Genomic DNA, 17,553 nt, shown 5'->3' with positions numbered 1-17,553 from the left:
GTGTATTGGAATGGCAGAAGGAAATTACCTGAAATTGCTGAGTTGTGTTCTAGTAGCATCGATTCTTGAAGACGATTGTGTAAAGATCTAACATTTGTGAAAACCTTGTCCAATGCTCCTTTTATACAGGGTATGGACAGATGAATAAAAATATATATATATGGATATAAATAAATAAATAATGGGAGGACAAAGGATAAAATAATTTGGGTAGATGGAAATGCTATGGTCAATGAGAGGGAGTGGTAAGGGGTATGGTATGTATGAGCTTTTTATTTTCATTTTTTTCTGGAGTGATGCAAATGTTCTAAAACCTGATCATGGTGATAAATATGCAACTATATGCTCGTATTATGAGCCATTGATTGCATACCATGTATGTAATGTATGCCTGTGAAATTTGCCAATAAAATATTTTTAAAAAATAATATTAACAATATTGGGTAACTATAGTCACTTTGAGGAAATGTAGCCTGATAAAAAGAGTAAAAATAAATAAATAAACATTCATCACATAGAGATTAAAATTGCTGATATTTAATTCTTGCTTTTTATTTTAGAAATGATTAAAATAAGTAAAATTACATCTATTTTCTAGTCTACTATTTAACACTTTAATATCATTAAGATTCAGAAGTTCTTAAAAAAAATGAGGTGCAAGTATAGCTCAGTGGCAGAATTCTCACCTGTCATGTAGGAGAGCCAAGTTCAATTCCCAGCCTATGCTCTCCACCCTTCAAAAAAAAAAAAAATTCAACAAAAAGTGTTGCATTAATAGGACACTCACATGGAAAAAGAATGAAATGTGACCCCTGCCATACAGTATACAATAAATAAATAAATAAATAAATCAGCAAGACTAAGTGCATTAATAGAAAAGTAGATTCATCTTCAAAAGCCAGTAATCCCTACGGATATTGAAAATGTTTAACTATCTATTCAGCCTAAAAACTGTGTAGTCAGAATGACTGACCAATCAGAAAAGATTAGGCTGAGCTGCCATATTAGAATAAAAAATACTAATTATGATAAGAAACTGTAGTGTTCATACAATTGATGAATGGAATTCAAAACTATAAGCTCTGAATTAGTATGTCATAGAAAAATAGACAGTATCATGCATATCTCTTTTGAATATAATTATTTTCATTTTTGTTTCTAAATAGCTCTTTATATATCAAATTACTTTTAAAACACCTAAACTGAAAAATTTCACTCTCAGAAATTTGTTTTAAGGAAATAATCATCGGTGTAATCATCTAGTTATATTCCTTTGGTTAATTATTGATTTAAAAAATTAGAAAACACCATAAGTGAGTATCAATAGGGGAAATTAAATATATTATTGAATAACTATACAATAGAACATAACATTGTTTAAGATGATGTAAACATATCAATTTGAACATTGTGCAAAGAGAAGAAGCACATAAATAGCTTTGTCAATAAACACACACTCAGACTCCATGAGTGAATACTTAACCCAATAGGTCAAAAGTTCCATCCTTATACAATCCTAGTTAAAAGTCCACCAAAATAGAAACTGAATTTTTTTAATAAAGAGTCTATTTTATTTTGAAGCTAGAAGGCATAATTAATAGCATAAAGGAAACATTTCTGATATTTTTCTGGTTATATTTAAAATAAATTTCCATACTTATATTTTCATTGGATATGGTAATACTCTTGTCAGTTATGCAAGGCAGAGTCTGCTTCTCTGAATTTATTAATTATGCAAAAAAAACTGGGATAAGTTCCTTTAAAACAAGATTTAGATGATATTTTTGCAAGAGGTATGGTTAAATTGGGAATCGAATGTATTTTCCTGCAATAGTTTACTAGCCATCAGTACTATTAAGTGGTCAGCTATGGCCTAAATATTGATTAATTAATTGATCCTTACATTTGCTTCCCCTCATTTATTTACTTGTTCAACATAAAATCATTGAGTGCCTACTAAGCATTAAGTCCTGTTTTGCTGCAGCAATTTGCAAAAACTTTAATACTCTTATCTTTTGAGTAGGATAAAATGATCTCATTTATTGTAAGACAGTCAAAGTATATTTAAAAAAAATTTAAGTAATACAATAGACTTTTGTTTCAGCTCTGATATATAATAAGAAAAAAAGCTTGAAAGTAATTATTCCTAACTTTACACCAAGTAAAGAGCTAAAGAAACTGAAAATAAATGACAGTTTTACAATCATCAAAGATGTCAAGTTAGAGGGCAAATTACCACCACAGAAACCAAAGAAGTGGACAAATACAGGTAGTCACATCCAAGGTCACCTTCTTGGGAGTAAAACCATTAGACTCAGTACTTGTAGGAACAGTAATGAGTATGGTAGTTTGGTTCAGGTGTCATCTTGGTCAGGTGATGATGCCCCATTGTTCTGTTTCTGTGGACTTAAATCATCTGTATGTGAAATTCATCTATGGCTGATTACATTTGCAGTTGTCTAAGGGAGTACCTTACACAATAATTGAGGTTTAATTTAATTACCTGGAGACCTAAAAGAGAGAGGTCAGAAGAGAGCACAGCAGTTCAGCATACCTCATAACGGCACTCACAGCTCAGCCCAGACCTTTGGAGATGCAGAAAGGAATCGCCCTGGGGAAAGTCGTTGGAACATAGAAGCCAGGAGAGAAGGACAGAAGATGTACCTTCCATGTAACAGAGAAACTCAGATGAAAGTTAGCTGCTTTTCCTCTGAAGAATTATAAATTTTTAACTAAATAAATCCCCTTATTAATAGCTGATCCATCTCTGGTATGTTGCATTCTAACAGCTTTAGCAAACTAAAACATGGAGGCTGACTGTGGACTAGCTTGAGAGTTTATAAACATTTGGGGCCCACTCTTATGTGTAGGGGACTCCACACTGTCATGTGTTTTACCTCTAGGAGCCCACTAAATTCTTATGTAAGATTGGAGGAAAATCTCTTTATGTTTTAGACAGGAGGGAGGCACAAGGTAACCATTTGAAATATAACCAGAGCTTTCTCTGTAACAAAGGTCTGAACTCAAAGGACACTATTTTACTAGAGCCTTATCTGACCTGAGGTTAGGGCAATTAAACAGCTCATCACCCTCTAGCTTTCTAGTCTCACACTCATATGCACAAAAGGCGAAGATAAGCTTCTGAAAGTCACATCCCAGGGACTGAGGCATATTAAAAAAAACTGATTTAATCATAAGATTATAGAACACTTCCTGTCTCCAATTTCTTACCACATCATCAGGCTTCTAGTATAATTACTATGGATTTTAACCTAGAGACATAGATTCTAAGAAAGAGTTCTTACAGAAATCTGAAGGTAACAGCGGTGGAAACAGCAAACTACCTAAAAAGAAAACTAGAGAAAACTGAATCCTGTGGCACCTAAAACTGAAGTAAACATTAAATACAGACCAGCTTCTAGGCAGACTAACATAAAACCTCACACTATAAGTTTGATTACTTCAGTTGCTATTGCATGCCAATATTGGTATGCCAGCAATAGCAACTGAAGTAATTCAACAAAAAGTTAAAAGTTAAAAAGTTAAAAGTCATGCCAAATTGCAAGAAAAAGATACCATCTGAAGTGACAAAGCAAGCATCAGAACCAGACTTAATTAAAAAAAGTTTTTTTAATTATCAGATAAGAAATTAATATAACAGTGATTAATGTATTAAGGGCTCCAATGATAAAAGTAAGAAACATGCAAGAAAGGTGTAACAGAGAAATTAGGATTGAAGGGATGATTTTGATTACTGAATCATTATTTAGATATTCCTTGTTGCTTTCTGGTTTATTGGAGTAAGCAGAGTGAAATACCTGAAATCTCTAAATTGTAATTCAGTTGCCTTGATCTCTGATAATGATTGTATAGTCTTTATCTTGTGTCTCTGATTGTAAAAAAACTTGTGACTAAACTTCATTTGTACCTGTTAATCCAGTTTTTCAAATTTAGAGTCTTGTAATCACTAAAGACAGCCCCTACTGTTTATTAATGAGGGAAGTTGGGTCAGCCCAGAAATACCCCAGCTCTATCCAAAGCAACTTTGATAACCGAGACTGGATCAATGGGGCAGCCTGAAATGCACAGCAGCTAAGACTTGAACCTACAAGAACCTATACCTCAATATAATACTAAAAACCATGCCCATCATCACATTAAGTCCACCATTTCTTACGTACGTTCTGTGACTAAGCATGTAATCAATCTTTGCATGCTCAATAATCACATCACCCCTGATTACATCACCTGGGACCCCTGTGCTCATTAATCTAAAACCTGCCTATCTTTTAATTCTATAAAACTATTATAATTACTGCACTTTGGGGAGACAGATTTTGGAACCAAAATGCCATCTGATCTCCTACTATATGCCTAATAATAAACATTTGCTCTTTGAAACCCCAGTATCTCAGAAATTGATTATTTGAGCACATTCTGATGGGCAAAAGAACCCACTGGCTTTATCTGGTAACACAAAAGAGTAAAGTAAGCAGAGATATGAAAACTCTAAGAAAGAATAAAAAGAAAACGGTAAAAATCGAAAACATTGTAACAGTAATGAAGAATGCCTTTGATGAGTTCATAAATAGATTACACATTGCCAAAGAAAGAATCAGTGGGCTTGAGAACATGTCAGTAGAAATATCCCAACTAAAATACAAATATAAAAAGAATGAGATAAGCAGAATAGAACACCCAAGATCTGTTGTAATTTCAAATGCTGTAACATGTGCATATAAGAATACCAAATGTGGAAGAAAGAGAGAAAAAAGCAGAAGGAATGTTTGAAGTGAGAATGGCTGCTAATTTTCCAAAATTAATTACAGGCACCAAACCATAGACCCAGGAATCTCAAAGAACACCAAGCAGAATCAATATCAAAATATCTAAATTAGGCATATTATATCAACTGCAGAAAAACAAAGACAAAGATCTTAAAAGAAATCAGAGGATCTAAGCACCTTACCTATGGAAGAACAAGGATAAAAATTACAATGGACTATTCATCAAAAACATGCCTTACAGAAGAGGGAGTGAAATATTTAAAGGGCAGGAAGCAAAAAAGAGTAGCAATCTAGAATTCTGTATCCAGAAAAATTACTCTTGAAATCCCATTAAAGAGACAGATAGATTAAAAGTAAAGAAGTATTAAAATACACCATGCTAACACTAATCAAGAGAATGCTGGAATGGTTTTAATAATTTAAGACAAATAAGACTTAAGAACAAGGAAAATTATCAGGGATAAATGATGGCATTACATGGTAATAAAAGGTTTAATTCTCCAAAAGACATATGACCAACTACATGTATCCACGCAAGAACAGAACTTCAAAATGCATGAGACAAAACTTTTAGGACTACAAGAACGAGATGAATCCACTGTTACAGCTGGAGAATTCAACATCCCCCTATTGGCAATTGACAGCCCTAGAAGGGTGTATCATTCCAAAATATCAGAATAAACATCTTTCTCAACTTCACACGGAACATTCATCATGATAAGTCACATTCTGGGCCACAAAACACAAGTTAACAAATTTAAAATTTGAAAATCATGCAATTTATTCTCTCAGACAGCAGTGGAAGTCAACTGGAAATCAATGACAGAAAAATAACAATAATATTCCAAAATATTTGGAAATTAAACAGCACATTTCTAAATAATAAATGGGTCAAAGAAGTCTGAAGGAAAGTAAAAAATAGTTTGAACTATTTTGAAAATCAAATTTTGTGGGATGCAGTGAAAGTAGGGCTTAGAAGGAAATTAATAGTATTGAGTTTAAAATTAATAACCTAAGCCTCCACGTGAGGAATCTAGAGTAAAATCAGAAATATACACCTAAAGCAAAAAGGAGAAAATGAATACTGAAAGAGCAAGAATTCAATGAAATTGAAAACACATAATTAATAAAGAAAATCTGTGTAATAGAAGTCTGTTCATCTGAAAAATTTTAAAATCAGGAAAGCTAACCAAGATAAGATACTATCACAAACCTATTAAAATGGCTAATCTACAAAAACTCAACACCACCACTTGCTGGTAAGGACACAGAATAATTAAGGACGCATTCATTTCTGGTGGGAATGCAAAATAGCAAAGCTACTTTAAAGGATGGTTTAGTAGTTTCTTACTATCTTCTGTTAACTTAAACAATTTCTTAGCATATGATCCAGAAGTCATGCTCCTAGGTATTTTTTATCCACTTCAGTTTAAAACTTATGCCCATAAAAAAGTTCACAGGAATATTTAGGCAGCTTTATTAATAAATGCCCAAAAGTTGAAGCAACCAATAATAGGTGAATTGATAAACACATTGAGATACAGAGATAAAATTAAATAAGCTATCAAACACTAAAAGAAAATAAATGCATAATACTGAGTGAAGACAAGCACCTGGGCTGTGTAGTCCCCTCTATCTTCCACTCTGGTTTCAGTTACCTCTCCTTTTCTGGTACTGTTTTATTCCCTTTGCATTCATAGGAGCTCAGCTATTTTTCATGCCTGTTCATGCTTTTATCCAGCAAATAGAAATTTTTACTTCTCATGCCTGCCTGTCTTCCTTTTGTCACAGCCTGCAATCATGCCTGCCATAGATACAAGTTCACTCCAGCTTCAAGGACCAATTCTGATGGCAATATACATTTGATTAACATACATATATAATTACAATACATATATAATATTTACACTATGATATAATATATAATATATATATTATGTATGTATTATATATAGTAGCATATATAAACGTACACATTAAATTTAGTTCAGTGGTAGAATTCTCACCTGTTATGCGAGAGACCCGGGTTGGATTTCTGGTCTATGCATTTCCCAAAAATCAAGCAAACAAGCAAAACAAACAAACAAAAATTCAACAATGGTGCTACAATAAGAGGATACTCACATGGAAGAAAATGAAATGCAACCCACCATATAGCATACAAAAAAAAATTATGTGCATCTATGAAGCTTCACACACACACTAGTGGAATTTAAACCAAGAATATGAGAAAAATATGAAGAATTTAGTAAGAGATTTTTAAAGTAAAAATACATTACTGGAGATACAATATTACAGAGAGTAAATATGTGATCATTTTCATAATTGCTGAAACTTATTTCATAAAATGTAATGTTAGTTCACAATAAACAAATTTTCACAATGTATGCATTGGAGGAAATCTTAATTCAAGTAAAACCTAACCAAACGTCATATCAAATGGTGCAGTTTTGCAAGTACTTACATTAAATTCAGGGATAAGACAGTAATATGCATTATCATTGTTTCTATTTCACATTATCATAGAAATTGTGGTCATTGCAATAAGACATGAATAGATGTGCAGGACTTAGTAAGATGGGCCACAGTTATAATTTTTTCAGGTTAAATGAATAATAATATAGTTCATCAAAAAGAATTCACAGAAAAATAGCTAGCATAAGAAAGGCATTTCAGTAATGTTGGGTTCAAAAAGAGTTAAAACCCAATAGCATTTACATATGTCCTTGATAACCAACTAGAAATTATAATGAAAAAATAAATTGCATGCTATATTTAAGAAAAAATATGTAAGTACTTTACTGAGAAAATTTAGAATATTATTCAAGAACAAAATAAATGAATAGAGTAAGAGTTGTATTAAGATTGTAAATAAAGTGATTCAATTTTGTTAAAGATTTCAGTTCTCTTCAAATCAGTCTAGAAACCCACTTTGATAAAACCAGGTGACCTGATTCTATAACTCATATTAAAAGTGCAAGATGAGAGTTCTCTGAGCTTCTTCCTGGCAAACACACTCTTTCGCTCTGGTTGTTGGACTTAACAGCATGGTCCCCAAACACCAGTCTTCACTCTTGCCTCAAATGAAGAAGGTAAAAGCTGCTTCCTGCTCCCAGGCCAGAGGAAACAACGGCTGCTCTTGGACTTGCCAAAAAGAGGAAAAGAGCAGCAGGAAGCAATTGAACGTATTGATGAAGGACAAAATGAAATAGGCAAACTTAATGAACCAGCCACTGAGGAGCTTTTGAAAGTAAAACAGAAATACAGTAAACTCTGCCAAACATTCTTTTAGAAGAGGTCAGAATTGATTGCCTGCATCCCCAACTTTTGGGAAAAAAACATTTGTCAACCATCCACAAGTGTCTGCATTGCCTGGGCGGAAGTGTGAAGAGGCACTGCATTATTTGACAAGACTTGAAGTGACAAACTTTGAAAATATTAAATCAGGCTACCGAATAGATTTTTATTTTGATGAAAATAAAGTTCTTTCCAAAGAATTTCATCTGAATGAGAGTGGTGATCCATCCTCAAAGTTGACTGAAATTGAATGGAAACCTGGAAAGGGTTTGATGAAATGTTCAAGTCAAACACAGAATAAAGGCAGCAGGACCTTTGCATGAAGAACCAGAGAGCCTCTTTACCTGGTTTACTGACCATCCTGATGCAGGTGCAGATGAGTTAGGAGAGCTCATCAAACATATTTGGCCAAATCCATTGCAGTACTATTTGGTTCCTGATATGGATAATGAAGAAGGGGGAGGAGAAGAAGATGGTGATGATGATGATAATGAAGAAGAAAGATTGGAAGATATTGATAAAGAAGGGGATGAGGATGAAAAGGAAGAAGCTGAAGATGATGACAAGGGAGAGGAAAGAGAGGAGGATGAAGGAGAGGATGACTAATAGAACAGTGATGGATTCAACCTTCCCTTTTTAATTCTCTTCAGTTCCTGGGAACAACTGCAGTTTTTTTTTTTTTTTTTTTTTTCTTTTCCTCTTGTGCCCAATCACCCTGTTTTTGAAGTCTCTTTTCTCTCCTTTTCACCATGGTTTTCAACTTATTCTGGGGGAAATAGCTTGCACAGAATACAGTGGGAAAAGAATCTCTACCTGTTTCTGTTTCAAATTCATTTTACCCCTTCCAGTCTCAACAAATAACTTTATGCGCTCAACACACCACAGTGCTCTGTGGGAGAAAAAGAAAACCCTCCTGGTCCCCTTTGCTCTGCTGGAAGCTGGAGGGTGTTAAGCCCCTGTATAGTAGTGCACAGAATTCTAGCTATTTCTCTCCTTTCTCTGAATACGGGACTCAGGGATTATACCTTGTCTCCATGTGAATGTGGACAGCTGGCATTTACCAACATGTATCTGTCTACTTTCTCTTGTTTAAAAAAAAGGAAGAAAAAATGTAAAACAAACAGGGTTATAGAAGGTCAGCAAAGGAGGGGGGTTGAGATGTTTGGATGGGTTAAGTGGGCATTGTGACAACATGGTTTCTCCTTTGATATGTTTAAATTTTCTTTTTGTTTCACTAGAAAGGAAAGATGACGCTTAGTTTTAAAAGTGTACAGGTTGCTTTGTTAAAATAAAACTAAATGTGTACGCAAAGAATGCAAAAGTGCAAGGTGACTATTAGCAAAAAACATGTATTTAGAAATATAATGGGTGATATAATATACATATATAAAGGACTTCAACAGAACAGTTACGTTTTATTTTTTAAGAAAAGAAGAAAAATAGAAAGAAAGGGAGAAAAGAAAGAAGAAAGAAAGGAAGAAGGGAAGTCGGGGAGGGAGGGGAAAGGGTGAGAGAAAAGATGGACAGAAGACAAACTTTTGGTCTTTAGTATTTCATAAATATAATATAGCACTCTATCATTCTGTGCTGTGCTCTTTTTGGCATACAATTACAATATATTTTCTACATTTTTCCATGCAATGCTATGAATCCCCTATGTATTTTTACGGCAGAATATTTAGCAATGTCATGTACACCAGAAAAAAAAATCTATAGAGGTGAATTATGCATTTTGACAATATTCAGCTTCTGGAATGTAATAATGACTCGCTGAATTACATGAAAATTTGATTTTACAAACCGTTAAATTTTCTGATTTTTAGTTTTTGCGTCTTTCAAATCTGCTTTCCTATCTCATATGATTCCAGTGAATAGTAGGTAACTGTTTTTCCAAAAGTGTAAACAAAAAGCAATCAATACTATATATAATTTTTTCTTCTTATTTAACATGTTCACATACTTTAAAAGAAAACAAAAGCAACTGTTTGCTCTAATTTGCTGTTCAAAAAGGTGATAAATGTATAATCACTTTCAAATAGTTTGAGTGAATTGCTATAGGTACAATAATCTACATACAATTAAAATGTGTAATTTGGTGAGTTTGACATAATATCATTATGAACCTATCTCCACAACCATTAGCTCTGTTTTCTTATTAATTTGTTGAAGCTACGTTAAGTAGAGTCATTTGAAATTGATATTATAAAGTTCATATGTTCTGTTCCTAGCCACTAATTGGTAGCACTGTGTAACAATTATTCATCATCTGTATTTTTAAATATCTTTGAGAGAATATATGTTCAAATGCAAAGGGAACTAAGTTTGGTTAGTTTGTTTTAAAGACAAATTCACTTATAAATTTTTAAAAATCAGTTACTATTTCATTATGGTGTCTGATTGCTTTTCATCCCCATTTTGTTATGGTTTCAAGTAGATTTTTTCTCATTAAAGTTATTAAACACAACGGTTTGTGTGAAACGTAATTTTAAGGATGTAATCATTGACATGTCCCTGCTTTTTGAATAATAACATGATTAGTCACCATTCAATGTCTAGGAGTTTTTAGAGAAGCTTTTTTTTCTTCCTAAGTATCTAAGGATGTGCTATCACTTCAGTTAATGCAGAAAGAGACAAAGCACGCTGTTCCCCTCATTCTACTCCTAACTTCTGTTCTTGTTTACCAGTCTTTGACCTTCGAGTCAAGTACTCTTGGGTAGCATGCTGATGACATTGCAAGGCCAAGGAGACTTCTTGACTTTTTGTTAGTATTCTGCCTTTGGTACATCATCATGTCTGCTAAGATAGCTGGATGTTCTATAGTATTTTAAATAGCAGCACTCAGACTGCTGACTCATAGGTGATTCAGTGCACTCACCATGCACGTCACATAACAAGTAAGTGAATCACAGCAGAGAACTCTAAAGAACTATCTTGGGAAACAGTCTGTCAAAGTAACAACATGCAGCATGCACTTTCATATTCATCTAGAGTTTTTTCTGCTTTTTTAAGTAAACAACATATACCATGTAACATAGATGATTTATTTCATTTTTTAAATTACCATCAATATTCAGGACTTCAGCATGTCCATTAGCTTAGGCAGAGATATTCAGATACAGCTGTTCATCCTGAGAAGAATAAAGAAGGAAGTGTCAGAGACACAAACTAAATTAAAAGTTACCAGGGAATGTCCTGGTTTAGGCTCAGCTCTTAACTGAGTCTTATATAACATTAATATTGTATCAAATGTTTTTTGGATGGAAATAGGGAATGATAAGACTTTTTATGCAAGTTTATTTTTATATCCAAAAAAAGATTAATAGGAACACTAAATGATAATTGCAATTTATGTTATATTTTAATAATTATAAATGTTGACAATGTAATAAATATGTCATAACATTTCTTATGATGGCATAATCTAGAGCATTTATGATGCTATTACGTTTTATTATTATTATTTAGTATTCTGTCATCGAAAACTTAATATTCTCCAGCTATTTATTGTAGAGATTCATCCTTACAAAATTCTTATAAATTTGATGCAATTATTGATATTCTAATTAAAAGTGTTTCAAGAGGCCAAATAACTATTTTTAGTCAAAATTTGAACAAAAGCCTTACTGATAGCAAAGGCTCTTTCCATTAAATGACCACGCTTTTCAAATCTGCTGGTATTCAGCTTTAATTAATTTTTGTTTCTGCTCAAGTCTTTGTTTACTTTTCATTAATATCTCTAATGAAATAATGCTGAAATAGTATAAAAGTACAAAAGCACATAATGATTTGGTCATAATAAAAACCTTGTATTTCCACTCTCTATTTTATTTCCAGACTGTTAATATGTTTGCTGTAGTAGTATCATACCTCAGTTTGACCACTTTTGACTTCTCTAATTAGTTTTGATTTAGGGGACTCTCAGATTGAACTGTATGCATCTCTATAAAAATAGTAATTTTAAAATGCCCCAGATCCTCCCCTGGCAGAGATTAAGACATTTATTGGCATAGCTACATCTGTCAACATGTCATTGTTAATCACAACCTTATCTGGACCCAATGCATATTTTGTGATTTATCTATCACTTATCTAATAAATTGATTACTTCACTGGTGCTCTGTCAAGATCTCTGACCTTCAACACCAAGAAATAGTCATTAATATTCCCTACTCACCCATATATCTTGCCTATTTCAGTTAGGCTGGTTTTATGTCTGCAAGGTATCTATTTTAATCCCTTCTTACTAGGAAACAATTTTATATTTTGCAAATTCAGAAAACTTCAACACATTGCCCATTTACTAAAAGGGTGATAGAATGCATGAGACAAGCAAGAAGCACCAGTAAATAACTACATATTTCATTTAAGATTTGATAGGTTAATACTCAGACATATCTAAGACAGTTCTAAATAAACATTATACCCAAGTACACTATCATTTCTGAGCCCTTAGCAAATATTTAATTCTGAAGTTAAAATTACACACAGGATAAACACAATAACTAGCACATAACTCTGACATATTTTTATTCATGTTCACCTTAGGAAACTCAGATATCCATAATCAAATTAGCATAAGAAAAAAGGCAATTGCATAATAATCCATAAGTGACATATAAGGATGAAGAAAATCCCATGAAAATATAAAAAATGATAGACACTAGGAAACAATCCAGGAGGCTTTTCTAGAGATAGATAATGGAATTCAGACTGAAAAACAAGAACTCTCAAATACTTGCTAATAACAGAAAAAGAAAGGGCTGGTTCATATGAGTTTGTAAAACATGCATCAACGTTGAAACAGTAGAATTTCAGAAATTGAAGAAATTAGATAGAGAAGAATTCATTTGTTCAACAGTCTAAAAAGTCAATTGCATGGTAGAATGATGGTACCATCTTGTCAGGAGACAGTAAATAACACACACCTGAAAGTACTCATTTCTCTTCATGAATGAAACTTTAAGCCTATATCTAAAAGCAGAGTTCCATATAGAAAAAAAACGGGTTTTGTCTGTCAAAAAGACCAAAGGAGATGACAACCAACCCCAATACAGGTGTCAGGGTTATCATCAGAAATATGACTCACAATACAACACTGGATGGAACAAAGTTTTACTCACATAGAGAAGAGATGAAGCAAGATCAACTTCCCTAGTGGGTGTTTGTTCCCCAGAGCTAGCTGGTCTTAATCCATGGCTGAAGCAAGGAGATGTTCTACACACAGTACCCTTCCTTTGCGTTACTATGCCATAGTGGAGGAACCTATTTCCTCCCAGCCAAATATAATTATATCACCAAGATGTGAGCTAATGTCATAAAAAATGCCCAGCAGAATCAGACTGACTTCAATGAACATTTGCATATCCTCAGGACTATAAACAAAAGAATGTACCAGTGGCCCCCTGATCTATGAGAGGATTGAGTTTTAACCCTTCAAGCTGACAGTCCTAAGCACAGCATGTATTTGTGGCTCCAGAGGAAAGGCAGTAAGCTGCACAAGAATTGTCCCCTGCCACAGTTCTCCAAACAAATAGGACTAACAGTGATAAGGACATAAAGTCAGCCTACCCCAAAGTAGGGGAGGAGACATAGAATAACAACAACAAAAGGAATTTCTAATTTAAAAGATTATTAGACATTATAAGCCATTGATTCCCCTTCTCAGATTATTAGAAGATCTGAAAACTTCTGTGGCTTCTATTTGTTATTGTTGTTAATGCATGTTTGTACTAATAAAACAGGGAAATTCTGAAAGTGAGAAAAGAAACCTCACATAAACAAACTGACATGAATACTTTTTTTCAGTACAGTAAGAAAGCAAAACTTAAGGCAAGTATATACCACTCTATACCTAGTCTTATATGGTTTGAGAGAAAAAAATACGCGAAATGCTATGGATAAGATATGTGCTTTCAGTACTTTATAAAGAAGAAAAGTAGATCAAGGTCCTGAAACTTGCTTCAGTAAAGAATATCAAGAAAACTTAAGGACATAAGATAAATATGCTAGGGGTGGCACCAGGGATGTGCACCATTGGGATCTCCCTTCAAGAAAGAATTTACAGACAAACTGTGAGGAGAGCATTTAGCTGACAGCCTTCAACTTTAGAACTTTTGGAATCCACTGCAGTATTTAAAATGAGGCCATGCTCTTCCAATGCAGCCCCAAGGCTGAGCAAGATGATGGTACTGGAGTTTGGGCATTTTTCTCCAATGTGAGACTTACCCCAATGGTAGTTTTTATATGGAAACTTCCTGTTGGGCTGGTCAAGACTTCTTATGGGTCAAGACATTGTAGTCTGAGACTTTTTCTATCTTTCCTTTCTCCTGGACCCACAAACACATCCTGTATTTAGGATGGGGTATTTGAACCTGAAGGGTAAAACTCAATCCACTATTAGGTAAGGTGGCTGCTGATACATTTCTATCTTTCTTCCTCCCACCTTCCTTTACAGATGTCAGACCTCCATTGTGATCTGCAGATATATCCTGCCTATTCTTGGTCTCTCTTTTTTTTATCTTTCATAGGTGAGTTTTGCACTTGTGACTTTGTCTTGATATCTGCTTCCAAGAGAACCCAACAGACAAATTAGGGTTCATGAAGCTTACAAACAGAAAAGTCTAAAGGTGATTTCCTGATTAGTTAAAGAGTAAATGTTCATATATTTCATATATGTTAGGCTCAAAATAATCCTGTCTATAGGCAACTGAACTTAGCCACATTCATCATAAAACTCAGAAGCTGAAAGGAAACCCCATCAGAGATAAATAGCTTTCGAGTATAGCATCAGCTCCTTCTCACTAAGGCTTCTACAGGATTTCATGATTATCAGAATTATAGGAATCTATCACAAAAATAAGAGTCAGTTGAAGGAGTATTCCACTCCCATGACTGAGAGAGATGATGGTAGGATTTTTCATTTTTCTGTTGCATATTATCACGTCTATTTGGTGCCACAAGTGCAAGAATTTCTGTTCATTTTATTCAATCATTTATTACAAGTGCCTACAATAGTGTCTCATATATAGTAGATGTTTAACCAATATTACGTAAGTGAGTAAATCACTTTTTGTATATGCTTTTATACAATGTGGTGAAGTACAATTGAATTTGAGCTTTCATTATTTACTCTACCTGAAGTACATTTTGAGTCATAACCCACACAGCTTTGGCCAGGAACATACTCAATGGACTGCCAAATATGGTAAAGAAAGCTGAGAAGACAATGCTGGGTCTAAGCTCTTCCCTCAAATACTAGGCTATTAGAAATTCACACCATCAGTTTATACATGAGAACAAGCACATTTGTTTTAAATTTGAGCTGGGAACCATTTCCAAGAGATTCCTTCCTTGGAATCAAAAGTTTAATGTTTAGTATCACATTACATGAGATGCTTCATGGTGGGTTCTTACCTTCATCTGCAGCCACATATTCCAGCACTCTGCTTTACATTTTGTTTTTCAGTAATACCAATTACATTCCCTTTCTACAACTAGCTAACTTATTTCTATAGGCCTTTTATCATGATGCTTGTTTAAAGGCTTTGGTAAATGTTACATAAGTCTAGCATATTATATTGAATGAAATAGAGGCATTCATATACATATTGCAATTAATATATTTTTTCATGTTAGCTGTTTGGCAATTGTTCTAGTTTGCTAGCTGCTGGAATGCAATATACCAGAAACAGAATGGCTTTTAAAAAGGTGAATTTAATGAGTTGCTAGTTTACAGTTCTAAGGTCGAGAAAATTTCCCAATTAAAACAAGTCTAAAGAAATGTCCAATCAAAGGCATCTAGGGAAAGATACCTTGGTTCAAGAAGGCCGATGAAGTTCAGGGTTTCTCTCTCAAGTGAGAAGGCACATGGCGAACACAGTCGGGGCTTCTCTCTCAGCTGGAAGGGCACATGGCAAATACGGCGTCATCTGCTAGCTTTCTCTCCTGGCTTCCTGTTTCATGAAGTTCCCCAGGAGGCGTCTTCCTTCTTCATCTCCAAAGGTCGCTGGCTGGTGGACTCTCTGCTTTGTAGTGTTGCTGTCTCTGAATCTCCAAAATGTTTCCTCTTTTATAGGACTTCAGAAACTAATTAAGACCCACTCAAATGGGTGGAGACATGTCATCCCCTAATCCAGTTTAACAACCACTCCTGACTAAATCACATCATCCAGGGAGATAATCTCATTACAGTTTCAAACATACAGTATTGAATAGAGATTATTCTACCTTTATGAAATGGGATTTATATTAAAACATGGCTTTTCTTAGGGGGCATACTTCCTTTCAAACCAGCACAGCAATTGAGATACCTTTTCTTATATGAACTATACTATTTGATGTAGATGTATGTTAAATAACATAAATAGCTTTTTAATTAAAGGTGTCTATCAAACCTTATGTTCTTTAGCTTTACTCCATGTCAAGTACACTGAGTTCCTGTCAGTTCCAGAATTAACTAAATCATTGTGATAGCAATTGAAACTATTTTATTTAGATAATCACTCAAGGTCTTTTTTTCATGTTAGTAAATACTCATTTTAGCTGAGCTGCATAAAAAATAAGAAATAGCAAGTTTTGGTGATTTGGAGCTATGTACCCCAGGAAAACTGTTTTTTAAACTTAACCCATTTCTGTGGGTGTGAACCTGTTTTAAGTAGGACTTTTCAACGAAGTTAATACAATTCAGGTGTGGCCCAATTCAATCAGGATGGGTATTAATCCCATTGCTGGAGCCCTTTATAAGCAGAATGAAATTCAGACACAGAATGAGAAAGAAAGTCACAGAGGTAGCAGATAGCAAATAAACATTAGAGGAACCCAGAAAAAAAAAGAGAAAGGCCAGGAGAGGTCCGGTGCAATGCCATGTGACAAAGACGCTCAAGACTAAGGATCACCAGCAGCCAGCATCATAACACCAGTTTGAGGAAGAAAGCATCACCTTACTGAAGACTCAATTTTGGAATTTCTTAATTCCAAAGCCTTAAACCATGAGCCAGTAAATCCCATTCTTTAAGTCAATCCATTCAAGCTATTTTATTGAGCAGTCAAGTAAACTAAAATATCAACTATGTGAAAAATCTATCCGAATTTTTTTTTACCTATGTAAAATTTACACATAATTTTTGGTATAAGCAAATTGCTAAATCTGATGTGGATGTTTGAAAATAAATATAAAGTATAGTTCATATTTATAAAATTTTAAATGTTTGGAAAAATGTGTTTAAATAAGAATTTGTTTCTAAAAATTTGCACAAATTAGAATATAAGAAATTTATGAAAATATCTAAATCGTATCAATAAGAATAGTGACATAATCACACAATTGAGGAAAAGGAAGGCATACATGAAAATCCTCCCCAAATTTGAAACCTCTGTAGGCTGAAAAACTGGCCACAAATTTTTGTAGAGAATTGCACGTTTTATGTTGCAGTTAGATAGAAACAGCTTTTCTAACACTGCTGGCAGTTCT

General features: G+C 33.9%; 1 pseudogene; it reads left to right on the top strand.

Moving 5' to 3' along the window:
- The first annotated feature begins 7,834 nt into the window (after positions 1-7,834).
- LOC143663545 (protein SET-like) lies at positions 7,835-8,690 on the top strand (annotated as a pseudogene).
- The last annotated feature ends 8,863 nt before the right edge of the window (positions 8,691-17,553 follow it).

Source organism: Tamandua tetradactyla, chromosome 19 (assembly GCF_023851605.1).
Source record: "Tamandua tetradactyla isolate mTamTet1 chromosome 19, mTamTet1.pri, whole genome shotgun sequence".
NCBI classification, from domain to species: Eukaryota; Metazoa; Chordata; class Mammalia; order Pilosa; family Myrmecophagidae; genus Tamandua; species Tamandua tetradactyla.
Note: the sequence above shows the minus strand (reverse complement) of the source record. Positions and strands in the feature narration are given on the sequence as shown.